This window comes from Aphelocoma coerulescens, chromosome 26, assembly GCF_041296385.1.
Source record: "Aphelocoma coerulescens isolate FSJ_1873_10779 chromosome 26, UR_Acoe_1.0, whole genome shotgun sequence".
Classification (NCBI taxonomy): domain Eukaryota; kingdom Metazoa; phylum Chordata; class Aves; order Passeriformes; family Corvidae; genus Aphelocoma; species Aphelocoma coerulescens.
In genome coordinates, this window is record NC_091039.1 from 4,963,096 (window position 1) to 4,981,316 (window position 18,221).

Here is an 18,221-nt window from a genome sequence, read left to right on the forward strand (position 1 = left end):
CCTGCCCCGGGAGCAGCACCGGGAGCGGGACGGGAGCGGAGCTCCACGCACAACTTTTACATGTGCCGGGCAGGAAGGGAGCCGGGCAGGGAGGGAGGAGGGTGACGAGGACGAGGAGGAGGAGGAGGGGGCGGGGGATGAAGCTCAGCTAAGGATCCGCATGGGCTCTGTCCGTCTGTCCGTGCCCCGTCCCGCACAGCCGCGCTACCTGCAGCCAATGCAGCGGGATCAGGAAGTCCCGCCGGCAGCAGCGTGCGGGGAGGGGACCCGGGGCCGCCCGGGACGGGGGGGGGGACGACGAGTGGCCCCACCCCCGCACCCGCCTCCCGTCGGGGGGGGCCGGGGGTGCGGGGGCTGCGCGCCCCGGTGCCCGCGGGCGGCCCCGGCAGCGCGGCCACCGCCCGCGGAGCTCCCCCGGCTGCGCTCCCCTGACCCGGCTCCACGACCCCCGACCCCCGGCACGAAGCCCCCCAGCCGCCCCTCGAGCTGCCGCAGCACGGAGCTCCCCATCCCGGGGGTCTTGCCTGCGGGTTCCCCCCTCTTGGAACGGCCCCGGGCGCTCGGGGGTCGCGGGGAGCCCCCCACCCTCCGCAGCCACCGGCAAAGCGAGCGGTCACTGCCGCAGCTCCTTCCCTGTCCCGCACGGCCCCTCTCGTGCCACCCCTGGGCTGCAGCCCCCTCCTCGGGCCGCAGCAGCACCGGGACACCCCGGGAGCCGCCGCTCCCCGTCCCCCTTCCCGGGATCCCGCAGCGCCCGGAGCAGGGAGGGCCGCACTGAGGACAAGGCGGCTCCCGGTGGATTTTTCTGCCCCAGACGAGCTCTTGCGGCTTCCTGAAGCCCAGGTGGCTCCTGCCAGCAGGGCCAGCTCGCACCTGCTGTGCCTCTCACCAGCGCCGTCCCCTCCTGTCCCCACAGCGCTGCCAAACCCTCCCTGCACCCCCCGCCACCGTGACAGCCCAGCCCCGAGGGTGTCACAGGGCTCACCCAGCACCCCAAAACGCCCCATCCAACCCCTCCATCACCGCCAGGAACTGTGGGCAGCAAGGAGAGACCCCTACCCCCTTCTCCAGAGCCCACCCTGTCCCTGCACCCTTTAAGGAGCCTTCCCAACACCGCCAGGCTGGGCCAGCTGCTCTGTGCTCCCAAATTAACACTGGTGGGAAAGGACAACGTCCTCAGAGCATCTTCTGGACAGCACAAACGACCCAGTTCCTCACTTTAATTAAAACTTGCCTGCTGTAAAAACAATGTCGGAAGGGAACTAAAAAAAAAGGAAAAAAAGCAGCATGATGCTTTTCTCATTTATTTCCCTCCTGTCCTCTTTTCTTGCAAACAAACACAGGTTTTGGGAATATAAACCTTGTCCTAAATAGTGATTTTTTTTTTTTTTTTCTTTCCACTAGGAAACGGACAGGTCTCCTGGCAGAACAAAGGGGGAAAAAAAATTAGTGCAATTCCTCTGGGGGGGAGATGCGAATTCAGGTCCGTCAGGATTAGCTGCGTTTTCAGCACAGGACAAATTTAGAAGCCTTTATCTCAGGGCAACAGAGGGGGAAAAGAGAAGATCATGAGGAAAAAAAAAAAATAACTTGCTGCTTTTAGAAGCAAATGAAGGTTTCACAACAGGAGCTCAGGGAAAGCCCCAAGGAACCAAAGACCAAAACTTCATGCCCGGATCAGCTGCTTTGAGCACAGACACGAGCGGTGCCTCAGCTGAGGGGCACCGTGGGTGTGCCACGCCAGTGCCACCGGCCTCACTGGGCATAGCTGGGCAAGGAAAACCCTCTGGGAGTGCAAAAAACCCCTTGGCACTGAACAAACAGGCGTCTGGCCTGGTTTCTGCCGCTCGGGAGGACTGGGAACAGCAGGACGGAGCCTCTGGAAGTCTCCATCCCACCCCATGGCACCAGCAGGGTGCTGACAGCGCCCAGCCCCTGCTCAGGGCGGAATGTCCCAACTCAGCCGAGGGTGGGGAACTCAAAATGTTCCAGGGATGCCTCCCCTGCCCATTCTGAACCCTGGGAATGGTGACATAATATCCCCAAATGCTCCCTGGATGGAGCTGGGATGGATGAAACCCTCCCCATCCTCCAGCCCTGGGATGTGACAGCTCTGTCCCTGTGGTGGGCACAGAGAGGGACCCCCAGCACCCCGGGAATGGTGACAGCTCTGTCCCTGTGGTGGGCACAGAGAGGGACCCCCAGCACCCCGGGAATGGTGACAGCTCTGTCCCTGTGGTGGGCACAGAGAGGGACCCTCAGCACCCCGGGAATGGTGACAGCTCTGTCCCTGTGGTGGGCGCAGAGAGGGACCCTCAGCACCCCGGGAATGGTGACACAGCCTCTCCAAATGCTCCCTGGATGGAGCTGAGATGGATGAAACCCTCCCCATCCTCCAGCCCTGGGATGTGACAGCTCTGTCCCTGTGCTGGGCACAAACAGGGACCCCCAGAAGGTCACCAAGGTTTGTCCCCACACCAGCAGCAGCACGGGCAGGTGGCTTCAAGGAGAGGAAAACGCATTTTTCCTGAGGCTCAGCTGCTCTCAGTGTGGCTGTGCCCACACTGAGCCATCACCCTGCCCACCCTGCGTGTCCCCACTCTGCACAGGGTCCCTCGGGTGCTCCCAGCCTGCGGGGACACTCCGTGCATGGGCTCAGAGCCCGTGAGGAACTGCCAACAGCCTGCAGCGCTCAGGTGAGGGGGACCCCTGGCCACAGGGTTGCTCCTGGTGGCCACCTCGTCGTGCCAGCGCTGGCCCAGGCTCCGGGGAAACAGAAGAGTTAAAAATAAGAACATTTCCTTCCTTACCCCTTACTTTAAGCCGTGTGATAAATAAAAACTGGGAGATTCTGCCTCCCGGAGAGGAAGCGGCTGCGAGGAGGCCGCCAGTGAGTCAGGCCAGCAGAAATCATCTCTGTTCCTGAGGCACAGCCTCCATCCCATCCCATCCCGTCCCATCCCTGGGAGGGCCGGGAGCCACATTCCTTTCCCATGCTGAAATTGCTCCTTTGAAGGCAGCAGCTGAAGCTGCAGGGTCCCCTCCCTGCCCCAGGCCCCCGCCCTGCCCGCGGGATGCTCCCTTGGCAAAGCTCCCCTCACCTGCCCACCCTTCCCGCGGGGAGCCCGGCAGGGAGCGTTCCCTGCAGAGGGATGGGTTTGCATTCCCAGAACGGATCACCCGGGGTTGTATCCTCCCCTCAAAGCTCCACTCGGAGCTCGAGTTTGTCCGGATGCCTTGGGAGCAAATCCATGGCAGACGGAGGGGATGGAGCAGGTGTGGGGGCTGGGGAGGGCAGGTGGGTGGTGGTGCCCACATAGCATCCCAGCGCCCTGCCAGGGCCTCCTCCGGCTTCTGCTCTCCTCGGGAATCCCAAATCAAGGCCGGCAGCTCAAGGGTGAACCCACTTGGAAGAAGAAGAAGGAGAAAAATAACTGTGGCTGCCTTTGTTGGAGGAGGGAGGGAGGGAGGGAGACACTCGGTCCCTTGTGCCGAGCAGAGCAGGGAGCGAGAGGGCTCTGCTGAGGGTCAGGCAGAGGAGGGGGGTTCTTGGGCCAGGAGCAGAGTTTGTCCCTCACCCTGCTGGCTCTGGGTGCTGCCTGACCCCGCTGCTGCCCCCAGACCCAGCACAAAGCCTGTGTGGAGCCTTTCACGCTGCTGCCCCATCCTCCCACCCCAGGGAGCAGCAGCCTGGGGGCAGGACCAACCCCAGGCCGAAGAAAGGGTTGTTTCAATCCCATTTCTCCTCCTGAGTGAGGATTTCACAGCCCACAGCAGCTACCCCTGAACAAAACCCCCTCCTTTGGCGCAGAAGATCCGCAGGGATGAGGGTGAGACCCCAAATCTGCTCCGAGCTGCAAACCCAAACCTCCCCCTGCAGCAGCTGCTTGAAAGGCGCCCCAAGGTCTGTGGGGGAAGAGCTGAGCCCCCTCGGGTGACTTCATTAACGGTGGAGACGGGAGCAGCTCCCTCCTGCCTGTCCCATCTGTGCCCCAGCCGGCTCCGGCGGCGGCTGTGCCAGGGCTCCCGCGGGAGCAGCCGCGCTCCCCCGAAATAGCTCTCAGACTGGATGACTTTGGCCCACATCCTCAAAGGTGGTGAGGCTCCGGGTTACCTCGGAGCACCTGAGCCCCCCCCCTCCCCACACCCGCAGGAGGCGGCCTGGGAAGGGGACGATGCTCGGGCCGACCTCGTGATGCCCCCGTGGGTCTGGGAGGGGGAAAACCAGAGGAACAGCTGGAGGAAAAGAGGGCAAATTCCTCAAATCCCACACTTGCTCCTTGTCCACGCATCAAACCCATCCTGCTCCAAGCAGCAGCGGAGAAAAAGGGAAGAAACAGCCCCTCCCCGCTCCCTTCCTCCTGCCCTCCCTCCCGGGAAGGGTTAAACGACGCTGGCATGGAAGACACTTTGTACTTGGATTTAAAAATACAGCCAAAGCCCCGGTGGCCCAGCGCCATGCAAGGCACAGGTATATTTCCACACTCGAGCCAATAACCTTCCCCGAGGGAAATTTAGGCTTTTTATGATTAAAAGGGGAAAAAATAATAGTGGGGAATTAAATATAGTACAGAGCGCGAGAACAATTAGCAGTTGCCGTTAGCGACACCGGGCCAAGTTTGGGACAAACGCCGCGGTTGTGTGGGAGCTGCGGGGTTGGGGACAGCCAGCGGGTGACACAGGGCTCGGCTGGGGCAGGGAAGGATGCTCGGCCTTGGCAAATGGCCCTCAGGAGCCCAGACCCTGCTCGCCCCAGACCCCTGGGAGGAGCCTGCAGGGCCCGGCCACACCTCACGGGCAGGGGTTTCTTCTGCCTTGGTTTTATCAAAAGCAAATGGAAGTGTTTGCACAGGCTTGTGACTTCCCTAATAAGCAAACACGGGTTAATTGGGGGGTGGAGCAGGGGCTGGGGCTGCCAGCTGTACCCTCAGCCCGGGCTGGGTGGCAGAATGGGTGAGGGAAGAGCCTCGTTCCTCATTTCCCGTCCTTTCCATGGGTGAGGGAAGAGCCTCGTTCCTCATTTCCCGTCCTTTCCATGGGTGAGGGAAGAGCCTCGTTCCTCATTTCCTGTCCCTTCCATGGGTGAGGGAAGAGCCCCGTTCCTCATTTCCCGTCCCTTCCATGGGTGAGGGAAGAGCCCCATTCCTCATTTCCCATCCCTTCCATGGGTGAGGGAAGAGCCCCGTTCCTCATTTCCCATCCTTTCCATGAGCTGCCCAAGAGGTTCTGCACTGCCCAGCCCCCCCCAGCTTGCCGGCCACCTCCTGCCCTGCACCTCAGCTGTCACCTGTGTGCAGCCACCTTCAAAATCCTCCCCAGCTGTGCCCCAAATCGTCTGCTTTTTGCCCATTATAGTTGTGCCCATGTGGGAGCATCAACAACAGCCTCACTGGCTCAACCCCACACAATTTCTACCCCTGGAAAAGCCTCCTTTATTCACTTCTCCCTCTGCTTCTTCTCCCTCCTGCACATCAGGGCAGAACCCAGACCAGACAGGTCCCCATCAGTGCTGGACAGGCCTTGGAGCAGCCTGGACGAGTGGAAGGTGTCCCATGGAATGGGATGAGCTTTAAGGTCCCTCCCATCCCAAACCAGTCTGGGGTTCTGTCACCCAAGGGCAGATTTTCCAAGCATCCAGCAGCTCCAGAGTGGCTTTGAGCAGTGCTGGAATCTCATCCCACAGCGTGCCCGGCCCCTGAAGGAACCCAAAGGGCTCCACCACCACCCCAGCTCCAGCAGCCAGGCCTGGCCTCTCCTCCCAGCAGCTCCTCGGTGATGGATTTCCAGGCCAAGCCACGTTTCCTCTGCTCTCAAGCGGCCACGCCGGCCCTCTCATGTGGCCTGTGGTCAGCACACAGCCATGAATGAAGGCACATCTTATCAGAGCGGGCAGGAAACGCGCTCCAGCTCCAGCCCGGGCACCGAGCCCACGCTGCCCTGCCAGCACCAGGGCGGGCTCAGCTCCATCCCAGCCCGAGCTGGGCTTTGGGGATGCTATGCCAGGCTGATTTTAAGCAGGAGCTCAACACTGCAGCTCCTCTTGGGGGTGGTCTGGTCTGAAAGGGCTCACGGGAATGTCACGGAGAGAAGGGACAGAGCACAGAGGAGCCAGGTCCCACTGCAGCCCCGTCCTGGCTCCATTTCTCCCAGTAAAATCCCACATAAAATGGCTGAGCTGCGGTTTCTCCCCTCCTCCCTGGCGTTTTGAGGCAAGTTAGTGCCAATCAGCCTAATTACAGCCCTCGCTGAGCAAACCACACGCCTTCCTTCCTGCTGAGTGACAGGCTGGCAGCAGAGTGGCCCAGCGCCTGCTGACTCCCTGGCAGGGCCAGGCCACCGCCTCTGTCACACTGGGCATGTCCCCGAGGGGTGGGGGGACAGGCAGAGGCTGCTCCCCTCGGTGCAGGGTGAGCACACCCTGCCTGGGCTCCTCCAGTGGGAGGAAAGGGGCTGCCAGGCTGGAGCACGGCTGTAACTGCTTGGATGTCACCGGAGATGCTCAGGGCAAAGCTGGAAGGGACCCCGTGCCCAGCTGTACCCACATCCTATCCCAGCCCAGCCAGGAGTGCCCTGGGCACCCTGCACATCCATAGGCTCATGGAATGGTTTGGGTTAGGAGGATCTTAAAGATCATCCAGTGCCACCCCCTGCCATGGGCAGGGACACCTCCCGCTATCCCAGGTTGCTCCAAACCCCATCCAACCCGACCTTGGACACTTCCAGAGATCCAGGGGCAGCCACAGCTTCTCCGAGCACCCTGTGCCGGGGCCTCCCCACCCTCAGAGGCAGCAATTCCTTCCACATGATTCCTTCTGTGTATATATTCCATCACCTCAAACTGGGCACTGGGTGTGGGGTAACAAGGCCTCAGCAGACACGTTTCCACCCTCGGGGGGGGGGGGGGGGTGGCTGTCCCTCCCAGGTGAGGGAAATCGTCACTCCCAAGCCCAGATGAGGGAAATCCTCAGTCCCAAGCCCAGATGAGGGAAATCCTCAGTCCCAAGCCCAGGTGAGGGGGATCCTCGGTCCCAAGCCCAGGTGAGGGGGATCCTCGGTCCCAACCCCAGGTGAGGGGGATCCTCGGTCCCAAGCCCACCCCATGATGCTGGCGGGTGAGGAGAGGCTGGCTGCAAACCCCAGCAGCGGTGGATAAACCCTCCCAGCGTGTCCAAACCCCGCTGGGGAGGAAACAACCCCAGCAGCCCCGGGAGGATGGGCTGGATCCAGCCTTAGGATCTGATTTCAGGGCCCCGGCCCCATCCCGTCCCCAGCAGAGCTCCTGCGGGGTGCGATGGGGGGAGCGCAGGAGAAGCTGCCCCGCTCCAGCCCCGCTCTGGGGCACGCTCCGTGCGGAAGCAGCGCTGGAGCAGCCGGACATCACCTCCTCGGGATGAGTCACGCTGTGCCAGGGCGGTTCTTCGGCAGCTTCCAGCAGCGCGGAGAGAGGCGCTGAAGAAAGCCCCAGATCCCTGTTTGTTGGAGAGGGAAGAGTTAGTCATGTCGGTCTGAGTCACCCCGGCCGGGACAAGGGACACAGGGACAGCGCAGGGTGGGAGCGACTCTTTATCGACTTCGCATGGAAATCAATCGGGAGCTCGTGGCGGTGCCATGAACCCGGCCAGGCACGGGCAGAGGGGGAAGAGCCAGAGCTGGGGAGAATTTACAGCTGGGAAAGAAAACAAGGGGGCCGCACAAGAGTTTTATTTTGCGGGGTTTAAGAATGCTAAGTGACGTTATAGTGTGTCTTATATCCCAGCAGCAGACCCGGGAGCTGTTTGCTGTGCTGAGCAGGGGTGGCTGTGTGGACACAGCAGCTGGGGGTGCCCCATCCTTGGAAGTTTTCCAGGACAGACCTTAAACATCCCCCAGTTCCAGCCCCTGCCACGGGCAGGACACCTTCCACTAGTCCAACTTGCTCCAAGCCCTGTCCAACCTCCCCTGGAACACTTCCAGGGATGAAATAGGTGCATCTGGAGTCTAAAAAGAGATGAAAATCATTCCCAAATGTAAAGCAGGAATGATCCCTGCCTGGAAAAGCAGCTCCAGCTCCCACTGCAGCTGTGGCAGAACCGCTCAGCCCATGACAGGAGAATTTCCTACCCACGGCTCCTCGGCCGCCTGCGCCAGAGCTTGAATCATTTCTCTCTTCGAGGCAGAAAGTCAGAGGATTTCCTTGAAAATAGAGCCTTTGTTTGGCAAATATTTCTCCCGTCTGGTCCAGGGCTGTGAGTGCCCTTTGTTGGTTTGATGACAGTGCCTTCCTCAGCCAGGGCAGTGCCAGTGGCACAGAGGGGACCCCGTGGCCTGTCTGAGCTGCCAGGGCAGGGAGGAGCTGCTGCCTGTGTCAGAGCCCAGGTTTGGCGTGTCAGAAATACCAGGCTACATCCTTAGCGGTTTCGAATTTGGGGCACAGATCGTGGAGCTGTTCCGTGCTTTTAGAGCACCTGAAATAAAAACGGGATCTGAAGCTGAAGGCGACCGCCTGGAGCCTCCCGGCCCCATCATCCTACAAATGGGTCATAATAAAAAATAAATTAGTGTGAGTCCACAGAAGGCAGCAGAGCTCTATCGCTTCCACGGGCTGAGGATCCCCATGAATATTTCATTTAAAATCTTCCCTTCTGCTGGCTCGGATCACTGGAATATCCGAGTGGCTCACATTTGTAATGCAACTTTACAGCAGCTTCATGAGCCCAGCGAATCTCAGCCTGGACATCATTCCAGGCATTTCTTTCCCTCCATGTTGGTGCAGCATCCTGCACGGAGGAGGCCACGAGCAGGGCTCTGTGAGGTGCAGAACGAGCAGGACAAGCCGGTGTGGCTCAGGGCAGGGCTGCAGCGAAGAGCAGGGTGATGGAAATGGGATGGAGCCGTCCCACCAGCCCATCCACCTCCGCAGCTGGAAGAGCCCTCCAGCGCTGGATCCTCGTTTTCCATGGGCGCGGGGGAAGCCAGCGAGGCTGGCGGAGGCTTTGCATCCCTCAGCTCCCCCTGCTCTGGCACCACGGCGCTGTTTGTAAACAGCAGCCCTAAACCACCGCCAGCAGGATGTGGCAGCGTCACGTGAAGGGTGACAAGTGACCTCAGAGGGCACAGCAGCTCCCCGAGCACGGCCCGGCCAAGGCGTCTCCGCTTCCCACGGGGACAAGGAGCACGGTGACACTGTGGGAAGGCCCGGCTGGCTGCCCCTGCCAGGCTCCTCTCGGCACATGACACCAGCTGCTTCCCTCAGAGGTGCCCAGAACCCCGAAAGGAGCTGCCCTCGGTGACTCAGCCGGGTCAAACCCTTCCTCCCGACACCTCCGTGGTGTTTGACACTTGCCCTGGCAGAGGCTCGCTGCTAATAATAACACCCCGCATTTTCTACAGCCCTTGGCTTCGGGAAATCTCGGGTGGGTTTGCACAGCGCTGGAGTCTATTTGGAGCTCAAGGCTTCTAAGGATGTGTCAAGGACGGAGAGTTTTGGTACCCGGGAAGGCATCACGGGAAGGGGCTGTTGCCAGGGCAGCTCTGCTAAACCACACCGGCAGGAAAAGAACGATGGCTGCGTGAATTTGTCACGGTCAGGGTCCGGATTAAACACCCTGGGGGTGATCAGGGATGATCACAGCCCTGGTTTCAGGCTGGCCGGGGCACTTTGGGTGCTACGTCCCCATTTTGTGACAGGGCAGTGTCAGTGGATGGGCAGGAGCACGAGGCGGCTGGGAGAGCATCCCGCGCTGTGCCAGCAGCTCAGGGAACATCAAACTCTGTCCCCGCACCTGGAGCAGGTGTCCAACCCCCGGGCAGGTGCGGGGAGGGACCCAGCGAGGCGCCGGGACCGCTCCAGAGCAGCCCTGGGGCGCTCAGGGGGAAGCCCGGGGAGCGCTGGAGCGTTGAGCGCAGGCTTTGTCCCGGCAGGTCGGCTGGGTGTGCGCTTCCTGGCATACAATTCCCAGATTAGCAGGAGCCGCGCTGCCAGCAGCTCCTCCGGCCCGTGACCGCGGCGCTGGGAATGCTGTGAGGTCACCGCTTCCAGCGCCCGGCGCTGCCCGGCCGGGGCAGGGCACGGCTGGGGTGAGGATGTGCGGACGGGACGCTCCTTCTGCACCCCAAGGAAAGGGAAGGGGCCTCCCATAAAGGTTTGGATTGGGAGGGACCCTAAAAACCAGCTTGTTCCACCCCCTGCCATGGGCAGGGACACCTTCCACCATACCTGGTTGCTCCAAGCCCTGTCCAACCTGGCCTTGGACACTTCCAAGGATGGGGCAGCCACAGCTTCTCCAGCCCATGGAACCAACCCCTCTCTCAACCCTCTGTAAGGTTTTAACCCCAGGGGATGGAGTGGGACCACCACGCTGGTCCCACTGATCCTTTTGCAGTGTGGGGGGACAGAGGCAGAGGCCTCTTCTTACCATGAAATGAATGAATAAAGCCCTTAAAAGCCACAGAGAATAAATAATAAAAAAGCTGGAGGGAGGAAGCGTTGGGAGAGGAGGAAAAATAATTCAACACAGAGCTGTTTAATGAGGAAAAGGGACTAATCAAGAGGGAGAAGTGAGAACATTTTAGTCACACTAAATGCTTCATCTAAAAAAAAAAATTAATAAAAAATTCCAACCAAAGCCAGGCCGTAGCAGTCGAGGCAGGGCGAGACTCAAGGGCCCTTCCCCAGGAATGGGGAAGGGGAAAGCAAAAAGGAAAATGTGGCATTTTTATTAAGCAGAGGGAATAGAAGAGGCAAGAGCTGGAGCTGAGGAGCTCCTCGGGCCGAGCCGAAGTCCGGCCGGTCCCGGGATGGGGAGCGAGGCAGCAGCACCGATCCCGGCTCCAGGGGGGCTGCCGGGGAGCCCGGAACGTCGGGAGCCGCTCCCCGCCTCTCCCAGGGGCTGGATCTAGGGAGAGAGGGAGGGAAGGATGCGCCTCAGACTGGCACCGAGTGGCACTGTCCCCCCAGCCCTGCTGCCCACTGCGCTGCCCCGTGCCCCAAACCGGACCTGCAGCGGGCACGGGGCACCTCGGGCACCTCAGGGATGCCCAGCTGCTGGCACCCCGCCGGCCTCCGGCCCCTTTCGCTGCCTGGGACAAGCTGGACACCAGCAATTCCCAGCGGCTGCGGCTCCGGGAGCCGCGCCAGGCGTGTCCCTGCTTTTATCTGCCCGCGCTGTGAACCGGGATCTGTTCATCACAGACACCCCCGGGGCTGAAAGGAGCCTCTGTGCGGCTCTGGGCCGGAGGCACCGCACGGAGAAGCATCCCCGGAACTCCGGGTGCTTTCCAGAGCGCACCGAGCCTGCCCTGCCCAGCACCGCCCAGCCAGGAGGCTGCGGAGCCGGGCGTGGAGGGAGAATAACTCGGTGAAGCGCCCGCAGAGCCCGGGATCCGCTTCCCGGTGTTACTGGGGAGCTTCCCAGCCCCGGATGCAGCGACTGCAGACACGAGAACGCGTCTGGTGTTTGCCGGAGGGAGAAGCCGGGAGCTGAGGTGCCCCCAGGCACAAGTCGGGCACTGAGCCCCCTCCCCACCTCCAGACGGGCTCTTCCTGCGCACGGAGCGGAGGAAGTCGCTCTTTGGTCTCTCCCGGGCTGTCCCTGCCTGCGGGAGCAGCGTGCTGCTGGCTGAGGGCAGCCAGGCTCGGGAACTCCCCAGGGCCGTGGAGCGTTTCCACAGCCAGAGCGCTGATCCTGCCCAAAGTCCCCGGCAGCCTGAAATTCAGAGGCGTTTCCAAGTCTGGCACTGACCCACGAGGTGCTTTGGAGGGGAGGATCTGCTGTGCAGCCCCTCACGGGAAAGGGGAAACTGAGGCAGGGAGTGCTGAGCCAACACAGAGGGGGCTCCAAACTGGGCTCATTGCATGAAAAACCTCGACTGAAACGTGCTGGGTTTGTCTGCAGGAGGCCTCAGCTTTTCTAAGAGGGATCTATGGAGCCGACAGTGCAATTTTTGGGCACATTGGCCCAGGTGGTGCCACGATGAGTTGGTGGAAGAGGCAGAAATGCAGCTGTGACCAGGACACACCGTGGTGACAACAGATGTCCCAGGTCACAGCTCCAGTGGCGTTTTTCCCTTCCACACTCACTCAGCCCTCTCCAGAGGCTCCACCTGCTCCCAGCTGTGCCCAGCTTCTCCCAAAGCAGCCAAAATCTTCTTCTGCTCCATTCACCCTCAGGAAACCTCGTGGGGAGAGAGAGACACATCAGGGACAGGCACGGCGAGGAAGAGCCCATTGGAATGGCATTCCCAACGTGTCCTCCCAGCAGGAATCCACCCAGACACCGAGATGCTGCTCGGCCACATCCCCACAGACCTGCAGGGCCCTCCAAGCTTGTCCCAAGCTTCCTTCCTCTGCACTCACTGTGTTGGATCCCAAGGATCTGGGAGCATTCCCAAGCTCCTGGCAGGAGCTCTGAGCCTCAGGACTCACTCCCAGCACAGGATGGGTTGGATTTCCCACCTGAGTGGATTTTTCAGCCACCCAGCCTCCCCTGCCTGGCCGTGTTTATAGAGCAGATTAGCAAAGGTGTATTTGTCAGGAATTTTGTCCTAAACAGGCTGGCAGCTCTTCCAAGCACCTGGAAAACACGAGCTGGCTGTGCTGGCTGCTCTGGGCTCACAGACACAGCGTGATTAACGCTCCAGGAGCTGCTACAGGAACCAGGCCTGGATCTGCTGGGCTTTTAATCAATTTGATAAATCTGCTGCGTGTGAGAAGCGCTTTGCCCGAAACCTCGTGTTCTGTGTCCCTGCAGAGCCCACAGCCAGCACAGGGCGACAAGCCCGGCGTGGGGACACAGGTGGGACCACGGCAAAGGTGCCCTGCGCCCCTCGGGACCCCCGGAGGGAACCGGGAGGAAACTCTGTGACAAACCTGACGAACAACACGGGTTCGCTGGGTGGGTTTTTGACGATTCTGGGATTTGCTGAGGGTGCAGGAGGTGAATCCATCTCCCCCCCCCCCCCCCCAAAAAAAAACCCTGGAAAACCCCTTCGGCCCGTGCAGAGCCGGTCCCTCGCTGTCCCATCGTCCTGTCCCCGCTGTCCCCTGGTCCCCGCAGCCCGGAGCCGGGAGCCAGCGGTGTCTGCGTCTCCCAGCTGGGTTAGCCCGGGTCAGCTCGGCTCGGTGGGAAGTCGGACAGTGCCACCTGGTGCTCCGAGGAGATTTGGAACCACAGAATCCTCGGAAGGGTTGGGTTGGAATGGACCTTAAAGCCCATCCAGTGCCACCCCTGCCTGGGCAGGGACACCTTCCACTGTCCCAAGCTGCTCTAAGCCCCGTCCAACCTGGCCTTGGGCACTTCCAGGGATCCAGGGGCACCCTGTGCCAGGGCCTGCCCACCCTCACAGGGAAGGATTTCTACTAAAATCCTGTCTAACCCTGCCCCTGGCAGTTTATTTCTCTCCCCAGCACTCCTGGCTCACCTCCTGACCAGCTCCACATCCCAGGGGTTTGCAGGGCCGTCAGCAGCCCCGCTCAGAAGCGACTCCTCTTCCCTTCCCATCAGGGCAGGAGCCTGCAGTGGAAAAACAAACCGGGAAGGGATGATGTCAGTGCTGACAAAGTGTCTCTGTACAGCAGCTCGGTTCTGATGCAACTGATACCGGCAGCTGAGCTGGGAAAAAAACCTTTCTCTCTGCCCCCACCCCTGCTGTGCCACTTTATCACCCAGAGCTCCATGGCACGGAGCAGATGTCCCCTGTCACAGATGGCAAACTGGGGCAGGCAGTTCCAAAAGCCAAGGGTTGCCCAGTGCTGACCAGCAGCATCCCAAGATTATTCCCTCCTCAACTGGGAAGTCCCCTGGAGGGATGGAAGAGCATCCAGGACACCCCTGGGAGGCCACAGCCTCTGACAGAGCAGTGCCTTGGCAGTGCCAGGGTCAGTTCTGCTCATTTTTCTCCATCCCTACACCTGTTCCAAGGCCTGAGGGCACTGGGACCCTTCTCAGCAGCTCCTCTGCTCTTCCCATCCTCTCACCAACCTTATCCGAAGCCCTTCACTGCCGGCTCCCGCTCCAGAGCCGGTTGCCCTGGGACATCTCTGCTTCTGGGGGCCCTGCACCTTCACCTGCTGATCAAATCAAGCCCAAAAACCCCCAGTGACTGCCCCGAGCTGTCACCTCCCTTCCCTCATGAGGGAATTAGACATTCCCCCAGGAGTGGCTGAGAGAGGATCCCATGCCAGCTCCAGATATTTCAAAGCCAAGGGACCCATTCCAGGCATGCTGGGCACTGAGTCTGGAGGGCAGCTGGCTGGGTGCTTCACCCTCCCACACCCCCTGGGCAGTTTTCCGTGTCCACCCACTCCTCAGGGCTCCTCCCACCACCCACCAGGCAGCCCTCAAGGGTGAGGGGGGATTTGCCTTCCCTCTGAGCCCTCCCCTCACCTTCCAGGAGCTGCTGCTTCTCCCATTCAGCATCAGAGTCTATGGAGAGCATCAGCTCGGGGCTGGCAACGCCTTCCCCATCGGCACCCGGAGCTGGTGGGAGCCCATCCCTGCAGGAACAGCACAGCCAGGGGGGTCTGGATGAGGCCACAGCAGCCGAGTGTCCATCCTGACCCTCCAGCAGCGATGGCACAGCTGGACATGGCCCCACCCCCTGCCTGGAGAGGCCACAGGCTGTCAAGGGCCAGAACTGGGGGCTCTGGAAGGTGCCACAGCCCCCAAAGAGCCCCCCGGGCACCTCTGGGGAGGTGGGAACAGCACAGGCAGAGGTGGGAGTGGAGCTGCCAGCTGTGGGTACAGAATGTCCCAACTGGGGCCTTACTGGACGCACTGGGCTCAGGTCAAAGCTTTAAGGAAGTCGGGGGAAAACTGGATTTGATAACACCCAACCGAGCAAACCCCACCTGCCTGGCATCAGCTGAAGCCCAGCAGGCTCCTCCCTGTCCCTGCAGGGCATCGGAGCCGGGGGAGAGGGGGGGACACCCTCCCAGGGGGACACTGCAGCCAGCTGGGCTTGTGGCCCCGCGTCACCCCCACCCCAGCTCTTACATGTGCAGAGCTTTGCCCCTGGAATATCCCGGCGTGGCCGTCCCCTCCTGGGCTGTGTGGCTGCCAGCACTGGCCCCCAGCACGTCCCTGGCCCCCAGCAGCTCCCGGTGCTGGTGCTGAGCACGAGGCAGCTGCTGATGCTGAGCTCCCCCGGCTTCCCCAGCAGCGACTCCGTCTCTCCCCGCTGACCCTGTCCCAGCACTGCCCTGGGCTGCTGTGGCCCCCAGCTGCCCCCAGCTTCTCCTCTCAGGGCTTCCGTGTCCCCCACAGGCTCCCCAGGAGCCCCTGAGGAGCTGGAGCGGGGAAGGACATCAGGGAGCCCAAGTGGCCGCGTGGTTCTTTCCCCGGGCATCCTCCCAGTGCTCCCAGTTTGGGGGCTCCCCTGGGCTGCTGCATCCCCTCAACTGCCACCAGCTCCTCCATTCTGGGCTTCTGTGTTCACCATGGGACCCTCAAGAGCCCCCTGAGGAGGTGGAGCAGGGAGGGCTGGCTGGGAGCCCGGGTGGCCATTGGGGTGGCCATTGGGGTGGCCACGGGTGCCAGCGAATGGCTCAAACGGACACAACGGACACAAACTGCCCTGAGCCACAGCCCTGGCACTGGGACAGGGGCTGGGATAGGACTGGGGGACAGCACAGAGGGGACAGGGCTGGGAGGGGGACACAGGCACAGCTGGGAGCAGGGGGAGAAGTGAGGTGAAGCCCCCCCAAAACCGACAGCGGCTCATCCTTGCTGCATTCCCACCTCTGCCAGGGCCTCTCCCTGAGATTCCCCCCAGCACGGGAGGTGGGAGCAAGAGGAAGGTTCAGGGAAGCTCCTCCAGCAGCCAAAGGCCAAAGGGAGGGAGATAAAACCTCCTCCAGGCCGGCAGCAGCCTCTGCTGCACTTTGGGTTCCTGCCACTCCTGTCACCACTGTGTCACCTGCGAGGGCAAACCAAGGAGCTGCTCCTCCCTCGGCCACTCAGGCACGGCTCCAGGGGTGTTTTCCCAGGGGTGCAGCCTCGGGCAGGGCAGGATTTCCCCACAGTGTCCCTGTGGCTGCGGTGACACGGGACAAAGCTGCTCCGGCGACCCCGAGGAGCTGCTGGAGCTCAGCTTTGCTCTGCCCCGGGACTTTCCCCTGGCTGCTGCCGCGGTTTGCTCAGCCTTGGCTCGGGACGCCACGAGCCGCCTGGCTGCAGAATGGGGTTTGGGTTTTTTTTTACCCTCAAAACCCCTCATCTAAAAGTGCCGCGTCATCCTGGCTGCTCAAACCCGAGATTCTCCCACCTTCCAGCTGCGCCCTCCCGATCCCTTCCCGCGGCAGCGCCGGGAGCAGCGCGCAGCCCCTGTCCACGGGAAGGGTGTTCTCACCTCGGGCTGGCACCACACCAGGGCTGGGGATGCGCAGCTGAGCGCAGCTCCCTTTTCCCGTCCTCTTTCCCATCCCTTTTCCCATCTCCAGCCTGGATTTAGACACCACCAAGTGCGCTCTAAAATGCCACGAGAATCCCGAATCCAGCGGCTCCATCCCCGCAGCTGCTGCACATTTCCACCAGCAAATAGATTTCCTTTTTTTTTTTTTATTCCAACCAGCCAAAAGAGCTGCTGAAAGGAGGAGCTGGTGAAAGCTGGGAACATTTCACACCGGTGATCACAGAGCCGGGGCGGCAGAGCCAGCTGGGAATTGTTGATTCCACATCCCAAAGGCTCTGCAGCAGCACGGGCTGGCTGCTCGGCGGAGCTGCGCGCAGCATTTACAGAGCTCCTCCAACGATCTCCTGGACCCTTCCTTCCCACCGTCATTCCTCGATGTCCATACTGGCCATTCCCATGCAGAGCTGGTCCTTTCCAACCAGTTTCCCATTATCCCTGGAATCTCTAACCCTCTCCAGCAGCCTTTGGCAGACACGGGGAGTCCCCGCTGCCCACCCACAGCTCAGTCCCCACCAGCTCTGGACTCACGATTGTCCAGCAATCCCACACGATTCATTTTCCACACCTTTTCTGCTCGATGGCAGCAGCAGGAGCTCTGTCAGAGTCGGTATTAGAGGAATTCTGGTTTCCAGCTGAAAATTTCTGCATTGATGCACCGCAGAAAGAGCTGCCTGTGGCAGAGGTGGTTCACACCGAGGAATTGCCTGGGAATTGGCTCCTCAGTGCTGGTTTTCCGCAGCCGGAGCACAGAGGTGCTGTGCAACACATCCGAGGTGGAAGGGAAGCGGTTTGCAGGAAGGAAGGGTTGAGATGGGATTTGCGATTGCAGAAGTTCTCCCAGGCAATCCTGGGGATGCTAAATCTGAAATCGTGGGGAGGAACAGCCACGAGCAGCCCAGACTGGCGTGAGGGGGTGGGAGTCAGGACAGCTTAAACCTAGCCCCAGCTCGCCCTGGCTGTGCACAGGGGCAGCCGCCACCAGCACGGGTCAGCGGGGTCCCCCAGAGTCGGGGACATCGGGCCCGAACAGCCACATTCACCCCCCAAACTCCCCCCAGGAATTAAAATTGGTGGTGGGACCTCGACCCCCATTCGAGACCTTCTCTGTGGGCACACCTGGGAGGGAGGCAGACCCCTCGCTGCCAGCCTGGTGGGCACAGTCCCCATTAGCTGATTCCTCGCCCCGTGATGATCGTCCTTCCCTGAAGGCCAGCTCTGGCTGGGGCACCCCTGTGCCAGCCCCAGTCCCCTCAGCCGCTGTGGGAATCTTTTTCTTTGCCCTCTGCCAGCTGCTTTCCCCCTGTCAGTGCAGCCCCACCCTCAGCAGCGCGTGCCAAGGCCATGTCCCCAGAAGCCCCCACCTCCGAGGGAGCCGGAGCTGCACCCTCTGCAGCCAGGGGCTCCCTGGAAAAGCTCAGCCCAGTAAGCCAAGAATTCCAAAATCCCCGGCTCTGGGGCAGAGGAGATCCCGTAGGGCCCTCAGAGTGCTCCTGCCACTGGGCAGACTGGTGATGTGATCAGCAGCAGCCAGGCGTCTGCCCAGCCCCAAACCTCTGCTTATCTGGCATTTTCCAGCCCCAGCAGCGCCCCTGGCAGCGTCCCAAGAGAGAGGAGAGGAAAAGCGGCTGGGGCAGATTGCTGAACCCTCCAGGGCTGAATCTCTCTCGCTCTCTCCTCGAGCTGCTGGATTTCCCCAAATCTCGGTGGATTTTGAATTCCGAAGGCGCTCGGTGGGAGCTCCCTCTGCCACCGGTGACTTTTTTTTTTTGCCGGTGGATCAACACAAACTCCGTCCCAGGGATCAGAAACTCTCAAACCGTGACTTTAACGGG